Source organism: Geotrypetes seraphini, chromosome 5 (assembly GCF_902459505.1).
Source record: "Geotrypetes seraphini chromosome 5, aGeoSer1.1, whole genome shotgun sequence".
Classification (NCBI taxonomy): domain Eukaryota; kingdom Metazoa; phylum Chordata; class Amphibia; order Gymnophiona; family Dermophiidae; genus Geotrypetes; species Geotrypetes seraphini.
Window position 1 is genome coordinate 220191093 of NC_047088.1, and position 13525 is coordinate 220204617.

Sequence of the window (13525 nt, forward strand, 5' to 3'; positions counted from 1 at the left end):
AATAATGATTACAAAGAACAGTACAATTAATAATGGATCTAAAAGACAAAAAAACAATATACAAATTTAATATGACGAACTTGGGAAAATCTCATCTTGAATCTCTTAAGTCAAAACTAACTCCCCTCCCTTCCCTGTGCTAGAGGTTTTGAGCATGGGCTGGCGCAGTAAGTGCTCTGACGCTCATAGGAACTCTTCAAGCATCAGAAAAAATTTAAAAATTTAAATTGAATCAGGTTGGGCAGACTGGATGGACCATTCGGGTCTTTATCTGCCGTCATCTACTATGTTACTATGTATGTTACTATCAGAGCATAAGAACATAACATAAGGACTGCCATCTCTGGATCAGACCTTCGGTCCATCAAGTCCGGCGATCCACACATGCGGAGGCCCAGCCAGGTGTACACCTGGCGTAATTTTAGTCACCCATATCCCTTTATGCATCTCATAAGGAGATGTGCATTTAGTTTGTTTTTAAATACACCGGCCCGCTCCAGAAACCTCTAGCGTAGCTTGATAAAAGGGGCCGTATGTTAAACAAACTGACATTTGAGTTAATCATATGGAAGTAATTTTATAAAGCGCTTTCCAAATGTAAAAGCATCTTTTTACACATGAAAAATTGCTCAAAAAATTGAGAACCCAAACACAAGCATATAAGTTCATGTAAAAATAAGATGGCACATACTGCTACAAGTGCCGTTGTTCCTGGAAACATACTTTTCCAATGCAATGATGACCAAGTCACTGCACCCATTAGTTGGAAGAAATTTGCGACCAAGTCTTCCAAAACTCCAAGTCTCCCTGCTAATACGAGGAGTCTTGGAGGCCAACCTGGCTCACTGGGGATTTCTTAGCACTAGTTACTAAGCAAAAGCCAGATGTGGAGGCTTTTCTGGAGCCTCCAAACCTCTGTCTAGAACCCTGAAAGGACCTTTAGGACGAGGAACCCACAGACCCATAATGCGGTTTTCTGTAGCCATGAAAGGAACCATGACTGGAACTCCCGTAACTTCATGGTTTGCTGTCTGGCAAGGATTTGGGATAACAATCCATCACGCTAGTCATTGAGTCGTCCAGATCTTGATGAACAGCATCTGACCCTTGAAAAGAAGCTTGCTCAAAGTGGCCTTAAATACCACACCTTCTACCCACTGCTTGATCCAGAGCATTCTGCGGGAGGAAATTGTATAAGCTGACACTTTTCTCATGATCCAGAGCATGTCGTAAATAGCGTCTGCTACATTGTCCACCCTGGCCAGTAACACAGGAGGGCTCTCTGCCCCCCCCCTTTGTGGCCAGATACAGGCAAAGTATCTTACAGCAGTCTCACACCGCATAGGAAGCCATAGCCACAGCTTTAAGTCCTATGGCCAATGCCTCAAACTACCTTTTGAGGACTAAGTCCACTCTGCGATCCTGAGAATCCTCCAGGACCACTCTCCTTCACTAGGCAGAGAAGTTCATTTAATTTGCGCCATCTGAGACACTTTAGGAGTGATAAAGAATTGCTAGAAATCAGAAGTCCTGGGATACAATTTCATCATCACTCTGGCCCATGACAGAGGACCCTCTGGCAAATCCCAATTCTCCATTATCATCCTGGTAATCTCCAGGGGTGAAAGAAAGCACCCAGACTGACTTAGTGCTGCTTAGCAGCGAGAGCTGGAAAAGAAAAACTTGTGGGGATGCCAAATCCAACTCCCACAGAGAAACTGTAATAACCTTGGTTAGATCTGCAGGTTTAAGTAGTCTGTGAAGTGTGTCAGATCCTCTCCCAGGTCTAGGGCTATCACCAACCCCCGGCTGCCAGCCCCAGACCCAAATTCTTCCAAGGAGGACACATGATGGGAGAACAGAGGAATTATATCTGACCCCCAAATCGTCCTAGTCTTTTTCCAACTTGACCTTTGGGTCCTGCAGCTCTAGTGGCTGCCGTAAGACCTTGCTCTGTGGATGAAAACTCCTCTGAGCACTGCTCAGCTGGCTTATAGACTGAACTGACAACCTTTTGTTCTTTTGATAAGCTGCATACATCAAAGACATAAAATCAGGGTAATGACATGACACAGAACCACTGGGAAGCTCAGTCAGTCTACTGTGTCTCTTCTCAGGGTCAGGAGCATCTGTGCAAAGGCACTTTGCTGGTGACGCTGAGTCACAGTTTAGAGGCTCTAACTGGGCTTTGTGACCCAAATTTCAAGCTTTCTGCCCTTCCTGACCCATGGAGTGACCAGAGGCAGCTAAGCCCATGGCTCCCGACCCCCCCCACCTCATGTGCCCAGCAGCACACAGAACAAGGACACTCATCAGCCAATCTTCTAGTGCAAAACTGGCATGATATGGGGTCTAAACCACTTCAGAGTGTCAATAACAATAGATTTCCATCAAAACAAGACAATTTGAAGCAGAAGAAGGCTTTTAAAATAAAAATTGGGAAATTCAAGATGGCTGCAGCAGCAGCGTTTTGGCACCCAAAAAAATTCCCCCAAACACACCAAAAAACAACTTGTAACAGCACCAAACAGCTTGTAAAAGTTCAAAATTACTCAAAATAGGATTTTTGAGGTGGGGAATCCTTGGGACAACCTCAGAAACACTTAGTTTTGCCTAGATCAGATCCACCCCAATTTTCACTTAGACAGTAATGAGCTGTACTCACAGACCTGCCATGTGCTGTGCCTGCATCAGCTTCTCACTGCAGTTGAAAATGGAGAAGGAATTTCTGCCTCAGACAAGTAAGGGTGGCTCCAGTAGCTTGTCTCTTTGGGCTGCCTTTTACTGAAGTTCCAAAAACCTGAAACCTTCAACCCTTCATGCTCTCACAGGATTCTTTGGAGGGGGCAGGGGGAAATAGACAACACAGCTGACTTCCGCCAGGCTTCCAGGCAAGTCACAGGGTCAAATCAACCTGAGCTCAAGCGCCTGATTCCGAAGGGGCGACCACTGCTCACAGGGGACCTAGCTCCGAGCTCCCAAGGCTTAATGCAGGTCAGTCAGGCAGGTGCTCTTTTTAAAAGTGTGGTTCTCCTGGCTATAGACTCAACATCTCCCAGGCAGAGCTGTCCCAGGACTACCGGAAACCTCTTAGCACAGGGAAGCCTAAAAAAAACCAAACCAGATTAAAATCTGAAAATAAAAAAATCTAGTGCAGAGCAGAGGAAAATATATTTTCTCAACTCACTTGCAGAAATAAAACCAAGGAGAGGGGGTGCTGCCCAGAGAGAGAAAAGGTGTGGAGAGAAGAAAATGATTGCTGTCTTCTGCAAACAACTCATGAGTTGGGGTGCTTAACCCAGCCATAAGGAATCATATGCTATTTGCAAAGGAATGGAGGACTTACTGTGCTAGATGTACATTCCTGAGATCCAGAATTTATCAACTATGCCTTCCTTCTTCAGGACTACAAAATTTTCCTTTGGCCCCATTCCTCCTGGAGCACAGGAACTAAGGTTCTAAAGCCTATCAGTCTTCCCAAGATGCTCTGCACTGCTGCTTCCTTGGCTGGGGTGCCATGGAAAGAAACAAAGGAAATCTGTGAAAGCATACTCGTAGTTCCGATAATCTATAACTTACTGGATGTGAAAGACCAGGAGGCTTATCTGTGGCAGATATAGGACTGTGGTAGGCATTGACAGCTAGCAGGTTTATCACTGGAGTGGAATAGCCATTTCCCCTCAATGTCAGAAATGTTGAAAGCGGTGCCTTACCTCTAATACTAACAGAGAATCACAGACTCCATTTCATTAGTTTTGACCTCAGCTCCAGAATCAACAACCACGTTCTATAAGATGATAGTTCTAGTCCTAGAAAGCTGGTTGTGGGTGGCAATACAGAACAAGTTTTGAATTTTCAAGAACAATATTGGATTTTTAAATTAGGATCAGCGTTGCTTTCCAGATTAAACAAAGAGGTGGAATGGATGATGTTGGTTTAATCAGGCTTCTAGATTGGCTGCAAGTTTTGGGGAAGGAGTTATTTAGAAATGATATAGAAATGCCTCAACCATTTTGACTGAGCTGCAGTAATATGGCTAACTACTGAAGTACAAGGTTATGAGGTTGTAGGTTACAATTGTGGATTTTGTTGGTTGTTTAAAACTAACTTTTTCTTATTTGCTTTCAGGAGACTTTTCTATGAAGCAGCATTATGTGAAACATGGATCCACGTCAAAAATGTCTAACTGAAAAATCTATATATAAAAGGAAGAAGGGAATAACTTGCCTCAAAAGCAAATGCAAACAAGAGGCCAGAGAGATATCCAGTCCAACCACATCTATCTTTATTGCATGGATATGGTTTTGAGTTTTTATTTACTTTCAAATATTTTTATATATCATTCTTTCATGCTGTATAGATCAGTGAAACAAATTCCTAATTTAATGCATTTTAAACTACTATTTTTAGAAAGCATAATATGAAAGGAGTGTGAAGACTTTTGCAAGGCAGTTATGACTTGGTGATATGGCAATTATGAATTTGTAACAAAAATAACACATTTGTTTTAATTTAGTTTGATCCAAACACGTAAAAAGAGATTAGGTACTACCTTGCTAATATCTTTTCTAGTAGATAGATGTGTCATTCTGAATGAGCGGGTAATATCCCAGTGCTCATGAGCTCTGCAGAAGGAATCCACTCCAGTTTCTGAATCCCTCCTCCTTCATCAGAGAGTTCTGCTGTCCCCTTCAGTTTATCCCAAAGCAGGCGATAGCCCTGTAGAGGAAGATGTGTGAAGGAGGGGTTCAGGGAAACTCACCAAAAAATAACTCTGTTATCCTCTGAAAAGCACAGTTACTTACCGTAACAGGTGTTATCCAGGGACAGCAGGCAGATATTCTTTACGCATGGGTGACGTCACCGACGGAGCCCCGGTACGGACCTTTTTAACTAGAAAGTTCTAGTTGGCCACACCGCGCATGCGCGAGTGCCTTCCCGCCCGACGGAGGAGTGCGTGGTCCCCAGTTAAGATAAGCCAGCTAAGAAGCCAACCCGGGGAGGTGGGTGGGACGTAAGAATATCTGCCTGCTGTCCCTGGATAACACCTGTTACGGTAAATAACTGTGCTTTATCCCAGGACAAGCAGGCAGCATATTCTTTATGCATGGGTGACCTCCAAGCTAACAAAGAGGGAGGAGGGATGGTTGGCCATTAGGAAAATAAATTTTGTAACACAGATTGGCCGAAGTGTCCATCCCGTCTGGAGAAGGCATCCAGACAGTAGTGAGTATTGAACGTGTGAACTGAGGACCAAGTGGCAGCCTTGCAGATTTCCTCGATGGGCGTGGAACGGAGAAAAGCCACAGAAGCAACCATAGCTCTGACCCTGTGGGCCGTGACAGCACCTTCCAGTGAGAGACCGGCCCGAGCATAACAGAACGCAATACAGGCAGCAAGCCAATTGGAAAGCGTCCGTTTAGAGACAGGACGACCTAGACGGTTAGGATCGAAGGTCAGAAAGAGCTGAGGGGACGAGCGGTGAGCCCTGGTACGGTCAAGGTAGTATGCCAGGGCACGCTTACAATCCAGCGTGTGCAACGCCTGTTCCCCAGGATGAGAATGGGGTTTAGGGAAAAAGACAGGCAACACAATGGACTGGTTGAGGTGAAAAGCCGAGACCACCTTGGGAAGGAATTTAGGATGGGTACGCAGAACCACCTTGTCATGGTGAAAAACAGTGAACGGTGGATCGGCGACCAGTGCATGCAACTCACTAACCCTCCTGGCAGAGGTGATGGCGATGAGAAAAAGCACCTTCCATGTTAGAAGTTTGAGCGAAGTTGTGGCAAGAGGCTCAAAAGGGGGTTTCATGAGAGCTGATAAAACCACATTCAGGTCCCAGACGACAGGAGGAGGCTTCAGAGGTGGTTTGACATTAAAGAGGCCTCTCATGAACCGGGAAACCAGTGGATGAGCCGTCAGAGGTTTTCCGAGAATAGGCTCATGAAACGCAGTGATGGCACTGAGGCGGACTCTGATTGAGGTAGACTTGAGGCCAGCGTCGGACAGAGAGAGCAAATAGTCCAGTACAGTTTCCACCGCTAATGAGGTGGGATCGTGATGATGCAGTTGACACCAAGAGGAGAACCTGGTCCACTTCTGGTGGTAACATTGGAGGGTGGCCGGTTTCCTGGAGGCATCCAAAATGCGACGGACAGGCTGAGACAGATTCTCTGGAGAGGTCAGCCCGAGAGAAACCAAGCTGTCAGGTGGAGCGAAGACAGATTGGGATGCAGTAGAGACTGACGTTGCTGCGTAAGTAGAGTAGGAAACACAGGAAGAGGAATGGGCTCCCTGGAGCTGAGCTGAAGCAGGAGGGAGAACCAGTGTTGGCGAGGCCATCGAGGAGTGATGAGAATCATGGTGGCCCTGTCCCTGCGGAGTTTGGATAACGTCCGCAACATCAGAGGTAGTGGAGGAAAGGCATAGAGGAACCGATCCGTCCAGTCGAGCAGGAATGCATCTGGGGTCAGACGATGAGGAGAGAAGAGTCTGGAACAGAACTGGGGCAGCTGATGGTTGTGAGGTGCTGCAAAGAGGTCCACCTGCGGAGTGCCCCAGCGAGCAAAAATGGAGTGGAGTGTTGAAGGGTCCAGAGTCCACTCGTGAGGTTGAAGGATGCGGCTGAGATTGTCGGCCAGGGAGTTCTGTTCGCCCTGGATATAGACAGCCTTGAGGAAAAGATTGCGGGCCGTGGCCCAGGTCCAGATGCGGAGAGCCTCCTGACAAAGGAGGCGAGATCCGGTGCCGCCTTGCTTGTTTATGTAGTACATGGCGACTTGGTTGTCTGTGCACAGGAGAAGAACCTGAGAGCAGAGAAGGTGCTGGAAGGCTTTGAGAGCATAGAACATGGCTCGGAGTTCCAGGAAATTGATGTGATGTTGACGCTCCTGAGGGGTCCAGAGTCCCTGGGTGCGTAGATCTCCTAGGTGAGCTCCCCACGCATAGGGGGAGGCATCCGTGGTTATGATCATGGAGTGAGGGGGCAGATGAAAGAGTAGACCCCTGGAGAGATTTGAGGAGTTCAACCACCATTGAAGAGATTGCTGAAGAGACGATGTCACAGAGATGGGATGAGAAAGAAGATCCGTGGTCTGTGACCATTGGTTGGCAAGAATCCATTGGGGTGTCCTGAGGTGGAGTCGTACCAGAGGCAGCACATGTACCGTCGAGGCCATGTGGCCCAGGAGGACCATCATCTGTCGGGCTGGAATGGCGTGATGAAGGAGCACCCGACGACAGAGGCGGAGCAGGGTCCGTTGACAATCGGAGGGGAGAAACGCCCTCATTAGTGTGGTGTCGAGAACTGCTCCAATGAACTGAAGTCGCTGAGTAGGAAGCAGATGCGACTTGGGGTAGTTGATCTCGAATCCCAGGAGATGGAGGAGAGAGATGGTGTGATGAGTGGCTTGTAGCACAAGTGGCGATGTAGGTGCTTTCACCAACCAATCGTCCAAGTAGGGGAACACCTGGAGGTTGTGAGACCTGAGGAAGGCCGCCACCACAATAAGGCACTTGGTGAATACCCTGGGCGATGAAGCGAGGCCAAAAGGTAGCACTTTGTACTGATAGTGACGGTGTTGTATCTGAAACCGTAGGTAGCGACGTGAAGTCGGATTGATTGGGATGTGAGTGTAGGCTTCTTTGAGGTCCAGGGAATATAGCCAGTCGTGTTGAGAGAGAAGAGGGTACAGCGTGGCAAGGGAGAGCATTCTGAACTTCTCCTTGACCAGACACTTGTTGAGGTCCCTGAGATCGAGGATGGGACGAAGGTCTCCTGTCTTCTTGGGAACCAGGAAGTAGCGGGAGTAGAATCCCTGACCCCTTTGGACCTGAGGCACTTCTTCGATGGCATTGAGAAGAAGGAGGGATTGGACCTCCCTCAGGAGGAGGGGGGTTTGGGAGGAGTGAGAAGCAGACTCTACGGGAGGGTTGTCCGGTGGAAGAGTCTGGAAGTTGAGAGAGTAGCCGTGGCGGATGATGTTGAGGACCCATTGGTCTGATGTGATGACCTCCCAACGGCTGAGGAAGATGTGGAGACGTCCTCCGATTGGTTGAGGAAGAGGCAACGAGGGAGGAAGACTGGCTATGCCCTGGAGAGAGGAGTCAAAAGGGCTGAGAAGGTTTTGAAGGAGGGAGAGGCTTGGCAGGTTGATTAGACTGAGAGCGAGCCTGAGTGTGCTGATGTTGTTGACGGGGCCGCCGAGGTGGCTGAGAGGACTGTGGTCTGTAGGAGCGAGCAGGTGGAACCTTTTTCTTAGGTTTAACAAGGGTGTCCCATCTGGTCTCATGGGCAGAGAGCTTCTGGGTAGTTGAATCTAAGGACTCCCCAAAAAGTTCATCCCCAAGACAGGGAGCGTTGGCTAGGCGGTCTTGGTGGTTGATGTCCAAATCAGAAACCCTCAACCAGGCCAGGCGGCGCATGGCAACGGCCATGGCAGATGCACGGGAGGTCAGCTCAAAGGAATCATAGATAGAGCGCACCATAAATTTTCGCAGTTGAAGGAGGCTGGAAATTTGCTGCTGGAAGAGCGGAACTTTGCGTTCTGGGATGTATTTTTGAAGGGCGGACAGTTGTTGTACTAGGTGTTTCATGTAAAAAGAGAAATGAAAGGTGTAATTGTTCGCCCTGTTGGCCAGCATTGTGTTTTGATAAAGGCGCTTGCCAAACTTGTCCATCGTTTTGCCTTCTCTGCCAGGAGGGGTGGAGGCATAAACACTGGAGCCCTGAGTTTTCTTTAAGGTAGATTCAACCAGGAGAGACTCATGGGGCAGCTGAGGTTTGTCAAAACCCGGGATCGGGATGACCCTGTAAAGGCTATCCAGCTTCCGGGGGGCCCCAGGGACGGTGAGTGGGTTTTCCCAGTTTTTATAAAAAGTTTCCCGCAGTATGTCATGCACGGGTAACTTGAGAAACTCCTTGGGAGGCTGTTCAAAATCCAAGGCCTCCAGAAAGGCCTGGGATTTTTTGGAGTCAGACTCGAGAGGGATAGAGAGAGCCGCTGACATCTCCCTGAGGAACCTTGAGAAGGAGGATTGCTCAGGCTTAGAGGTGGTATCGGGGGCTGAGGGCTCTTCGTCCGACGACGATGCATCCTCCTCGGTACCGGGAGGGGAGTCTTCCCATAAGTCCGGGTCCCTGACATCAGTGTGCGCATGCCGAGATATCGGGGTGGAAGGCTCAGTATGGTGTGTCTTAGACAGAGACTTGCCAGAGCGCATCGAGATATTACCGGGAGAGGAAGATCGGTGCTGGTCTCGGTCCCGGGAAGAACGGTGCCGGTCTCGGTCCGGGGAGGACCGGTGCCCAGCCTGGTACCGAGGAGGATCGGCATCAGCGTGGGTATGACCTACGGGATGGGCACGAAGGTGTTCAGCCGAGAGAATCGGCATGGAGGAGTTCAGTGGTACCGATGGAGTGGATACCGTTGGACGGCGCGAGGCTTGGGCCGGTCTGCCACCGAAAGGAGCGGTGCCAGGAGGGTCGGTAACAGGTGCTGGAGTTGTTGCTGCAGCTGTTCCTGTAATTTGTCTTGGAGGATGGTCGCGATGCGGTCATCCAGGGGTTGCACCGGAACCGCTTTTTTCTGCTTTGGTTCCTTAGGTGCCGCTCCACGCCCCGGCGATGAGGAGGCCGATGACGAGGCACTCACCGAGATCGGGGCGGAGCGTTTCCGGGGTCGGCGTCGCCACTGTGGCCGGAGGGCGCTCAAGGGATGTGGAAGGCTTCTTAGCCGGCTTACCTGGCGCCAGCAACGCTGATGAGGGATCGGGCGTCGTCGAAGTGGTGGGTGCCGATTTTGGCGGTACCGTAGTCGACGCAATCGGTTCCATAGCAGATGCGGTGCCGAAGAGGATGTTCTACTGGATTTGTCGATTCTTTAGAGTGCGTTTTTTAAGAGTGGCACAGCGGGTGCAGGAGTCCGCCCGATGCTCAGGACCCAAACACTGTAGGCACCAATTGTGTGGGTCAGTGAGGGAGATCGGGCGTGCACACCGCTGGCACTTCTTAAAACCCGGCTGCGGGGGCATAAATGGAAAAACGGCCTCCGCAAAATCAAACCCGGAGGCCTGTATGGTGACAACAGGCCCCGCCGGGGCTGGATCGAAAGAAAGTAAAAAAGAAACAAAAATTTTTTTTTTTAAATAAAAACAAGAAAGAACCCGAAGGCAAGGAGAAAAAATAAGAGAAATTCGCGAGCGGGAAGGCAAAAAGTAGATTTTTCAACGGCCGTTGAAAACACATGCGACTTCTTCGCTCCGCGGAAACGAAGAAACTGGGGACCACGCACTCCTCCGTCGGGCGGGAAGGCACTCGCGCATGCGCGGTGCGGCCAACTAGAACTTTCTAGTTAAAAAGGTCCGTACCTGGGCTCCGTCGGTGACGTCACCCATGCGTAAAGAATATGCTGCCTGCTTGTCCTGGGATAATCATCATAAACAGGTTATTCAACAATCAAATCAGAAACATTAATATGGTACAAGTATACCCCCCAAAGTGTAATAGTATAGGCTGTAGACTCTGAAGGCCTGACTGACATGCAAACATCAGTTTGGATTCGAACTTTCTGACAGAGATAGCAGGCTTGCATAGGACACAAATGACATGGCAGGGCTCCAGAATAATAATAATAATAACTTTTTTTTCTATACCGCCAACACCCATAGAGTTCTAGGCGATTTACAGAGTAAGAGAACTGAACAGGTTGGTGATACAACAATATACTTAAGAAAGTACAATATTCATTTATAAAACTACAATATAAATGCTATGATGTTAATCATTGATCAAGTAATACATTTTTTAAACAAATAAGTCTTAACTGATTTTCTAAAAGTACAATAAGATGCAATCTGTCAAATTATATCATCTAACAAGCTTGAACTTTACCTGCTTGATCGATCAAAAAAATTTTTCTAACGACAATTTTTAGGAAAAGTGAATAAACCAGAGCGGCGAGTAAACTTAATCGGACTATACAATTCGAAATGAAAGAAAAGATAAGATGGAGCTATTCCAAATAGCAATTTATAGCAGATGCAAGCAAATTTGAAAAGTATTCTAGTCTCTATTGGCAACCAGTGCAGCTGACGGTAATAAGGGCCGACATGGTTTTCAAACCAAAAATTAGGCAGACAGTTGTATTTTGGATCAGCCTTAATCTTCCTAGAATAATTTTATAAGATTCCAAATAAATTATATTACAGTAATTGAGAACAAACAAAATTAATACCTGAACTAATAGTCTGAAGGAAGTGGGGTCTTAATATTTTTTAATGGAACACAGTTTCCGTAATGTAAAGAAACATTTCTTAACAAGCGTGTTCTCTCAGAGTTAAATGACGGTCCAAAATAACTCCTAAAAGTTTAAGAGAAGGGACTATTGGGTATTCTTGTCCACTTAAATGAAGAGTTTTATCCTTGATATTATCATTAGGACTAGCCAGAAAAAAATCTGTTTTTTTCAGGATTTAACTTCAACTTGAATTCAATAGTCCATTATTCAATCCGATTTAGAATAAAGGTGATCTAATTTTTTTATTTCAGTAATAAAAGAGATAACTGGTATCAGTATCGTGATGTCATCAGTGTAAATGTAAAATATTACATTTGTAATAAATTGGCTAAAGAAGCAACATAGATGTTAAACAAAGTAGGTGACAGTGATGAACCCTGAGGTACCCCACAAGGATTGCTCCAAGAATTGGAATATTGATAATTGCTGCAAACTTGATATGATCTTTTTTTTAAAAAGCCCTGAAACCAATCTCTGACTTTTCCGGAGATTCCCATACCATCCAGACACTCCAGTAGAATCCCATGGTCCTACTAAGGTCAAACTGAAGTATTAGTGCGCTAGTGCCTTGACTAAACAAACAATGAATATGATTTATCAAAGAAGCTATACTGAAATCTTGTCTAAATCCAGATTAGTGATCATGAAGAATATGGAATTGTTCTAGATGCTTGATTAATTCTAAATTGATCAAACCTTCCATTATTTTACAAAACAAGGGTATACTTGTAATGGGGCTATAATTTGTTGTGATAGATATAGATTCCTACTAGAAAAGATATTAGCAAGGTAAGAACTTAATCTCTTTTTTTCTAGTGCAATAGGTCTGCCAGAAATCTAGGGGTGTAATGCTGAGGACCTAAAGGTGGAGTCCTCCCTTGTTGTTATATCCACTCTGTAAAATTTAGAAAATGTATGTAGAGTGGACCAAATCGCTGCCCTACAAATCTCCTCGGAAGAGACAGCCCAAGTTTATGCCCACAAAGCAGCCTTGCTTTTAGTCGAATGTACCTTTATGGAAATTGGCAACTGTTTCCCACTAGCAATATATGCTGATGAAATGGCCCTATGGACCCATCTAGGAATCATGACCTTGGAAGCCGATGCACCACGCCTAGCTCGATTTGAAAGCACAATGAGATGTTAAGAGAGCCTGAATTTGGTGACCTCAAAATATCATAAAAGAACTCTTGTTAACATCCAACTTCTTCAGAATCTGGTCCTTCTTCTTGGAACCTGTGAACAGGAACACCGGCAATATAACTTCCTGATTGACATGGTAAACAAAGAATAGACAGTGCACAAAGAAACTCCAGCTTCAGTGAATTTAAGGAAAGATTATTTGCAAGAAATGGTCTATATCTCTGAGACCCTTCTCGCTGAGGCAATGGCCACAAGAAGAACCCTCTGGAGTGTCAGGTCCATCAAAGATGCTTCTTTCAGTCACTCATATGGAGCTTGGCTGAGACCCTGAAAAACCACCTTAAGGTCCCAAGAGGGGAATGGGGTTTAATGGGACTGAGACGCAGTGCTCCATATAGGAATCTGGCTATGTCTGGATGAGAAGCCAATGCAACTCTTCGGTGACAAGCCCTAAAACAAGAGAGTCACTGTACTTGGACTCTAAGGGATGCCACTGTAAATCCCTTGTCAAGGTCAGCCTGGAGGAAGGCCAACACCACAGAGACCAGAGCAGAAAAAGGATCCTCCTGTTTTATGATGCACCAGTGCTGGAAAGATTTCCATGCCTTAGCAAAGGCAGAGACTGCTGACGGCTTCTGGACCTAAGAAGAGTAGAAATTACTACCTCTAAGTATTGCATGCATATGAACGCCTCATATTGCACAGCCATGCTGTAAGAGTAAAGTGGTATGGAATTTCTATGACCAGCTGGTCCCTGAGAAGAAGGTCTGGTAGTACTTAGGATTTTAGAGGTGGGGGGAACATAAAGGAACAGATAGAAACCTTTAAAAATAAGATTTACAGATCCCCCCTCCTTGATTTTTCTCATAGCCTTACTCACTGTGACATACACTGGAAATATGCTGTAGCCTGCTTCAGCTCCAAAGGTAGCTGGATCTGGGAGAAGATATCACTGCTTCAAAATGGAACTTCTTTCCAGTGCTGAATCTTTGGACTGCCAATCTGACCGTGTTTGACTCTGCAATCCCCAAGGACCCATTGATGCACAAAGGGGGGGGGGAGGCGAGTTGCAGACAGCACCC

The 13525-nt window shown here is 46.6% G+C and overlaps 1 protein-coding gene across 3 annotated transcripts in view; it reads right to left on the reverse strand.

Annotated features, from left to right (window-relative positions):
* ARL6IP6 (ADP ribosylation factor like GTPase 6 interacting protein 6) overlaps nt 1-13525 on the reverse strand; it is a 46249-nt gene that overhangs the window by 16884 nt on the left and 15840 nt on the right. The window contains exon 4 of one of the 3 annotated variants that reach the window (XR_004539413.1): nt 4553-4719. The exons of the other annotated variants lie outside the window; for them this stretch is intronic. The gene's annotated coding sequence lies outside the window, so the exon portion shown is untranslated. The remainder of the gene's footprint in view (nt 1-4552; nt 4720-13525) is intronic. 3 annotated transcript variants of the gene reach the window in all.